Source organism: Haliotis rubra, unplaced genomic scaffold (assembly GCF_003918875.1).
Source record: "Haliotis rubra isolate DU_JTF1 unplaced genomic scaffold, ASM391887v1 Scf1379, whole genome shotgun sequence".
Lineage (NCBI taxonomy): Eukaryota > Metazoa > Mollusca > Gastropoda > Lepetellida > Haliotidae > Haliotis > Haliotis rubra.
This window is the reverse complement of record NW_025765313.1, coordinates 186,726-188,519: the sequence shown is the minus strand read 5'-3', so window position 1 is coordinate 188,519 and position 1,794 is coordinate 186,726.

Below are 1,794 nucleotides of genomic sequence, written 5' to 3'. Positions count from 1 at the left end.
GTAAGTGTTTCAGTAGCTGGTAATGTATATTGTCATCACCCGCTGCAGTGTCATGAGCTTGCTCAAGAGCAGTATGTAGCTCATGTAATGAAAACACTTCATTATAATCTTCACCGTTATGTGATTCGAAATTAAGTTTTGTCTTTTCCTGTTGCTTCTGATATCTCTGAAACTCAGGGACATAATTTGCCGATGATGAATTTTTTAGAGTTTCGCCAATTTTATCTGCAATTTTACATTTGTCGGTTATTAAATTATCGCCATCTTTAAGATGGTGAACAGCAGATTTTGAACCTTTGCCTTTAATTTTTTGAACCATGTTCCATACTCTGGATTTATACCATCCCTTCAGCTGTTGGCGAAGGTAGGACAAGTTTAGCCAAAATTTAAATGAACAAATATACTACGTTTAAAAATCGGGTAAGCAAAAAGTTAACTTTGAAAGTTTTGGGACTTACGTACCCTGTTGACATTGAACTAACGGTGGTGGTTAGGGCTACGTTGAGCCAACGGTGGTGGTTAGGGGGTAATATAAAAAAAAAATTCTTATTGTAATTGGGTTGTATACAATTCATTCGTCAAAAGAATGGGTACTTTTAGAGGTCTAGATATTGAAACAGGCGTCATTTTGGCTTATTTTGTCATGTTGAAAAGAAAACAATTGAAGTCTAGGGCTAGTGTTGACACTGAACTAACGGTGGGGGTTAGGGTTACATTGAGCCAACGGCGGTGGTTAGGGGCTTATACTAAATACTCTTGTTTTTATTGTAATTGGGTTGTATAAAATTCATTCGTCAAAAGAATGGGAAGTGATAGAAGTCTAAAGTGAGAAAGAGTCATCACCATGCGCAGGGCCTGGCGTGACCAGCCGATTGGTAGAACCGGGCCAGTTCTACCACCCGTCTAGGTGAGTGAGTGAGTGAGTGAGTTATTATTTAACGTCACATCGGCAATATTTCAGCCATATAGTGACGAGAACATTTGATATTGGAATGAAATATATGTAAATTATAAAAATCTGCCGACAAAGGGCAGTAAAACAACTAGAACATCACAGATATACATGTAAAACTAGTAATAGAGTCTAAAACATTTTAACCACAGGGGACAACACAATATAAAAATGGGCTATAGATCACCAACAACTGAAGGTAGGTCACCATACTAGGGTCCATGGGGACTTACAGTACCTTTGCTACCTGCATGGACCCTAGTTGGATTTACACTATCCCTTCAGCCGCTGGTGATTGTAGGATAATTTAGCCGAAATCTAAATGAACAAAAAATACTACGTTTAAAAACTTGGTATGTGAAAATTCTACTTTGAAAGTTTTGGGACTTACGTACCCTCGCAGGAGGACAATAATTTTACACTACTTCAACCCCCTTTGAGGGTACAGCCACTAACAATCTCAGTTACTAATCTAAACTACCAATCATTAAAATACATCTATCTACAGAACATGTTAATCAGAATTCATCAATGAAGTCAATTTCTTTTAAAAAACCAATAATTAAATGAGAATTAACAGAAGTAAAAAGATCCTTAAGTGTTTTTACACTGAAATATCTACCCTTTATGATGGAGAATTCGACACAGTCAAGCAAGATATGCTTGACCGTAACTCTCATCACAAAGGGATACAAAACGGAGGATCTTCACCTTTTAGCAAGTATTTATGAGTATAACGCGTATGGCCAATGCGACATCGTCGCATAATGACCTCTTCAAATCTGGACTGGCAACCCAAGTAGGTATAACCGATGGTTGGTTTAATTGCATGTAATTTATTG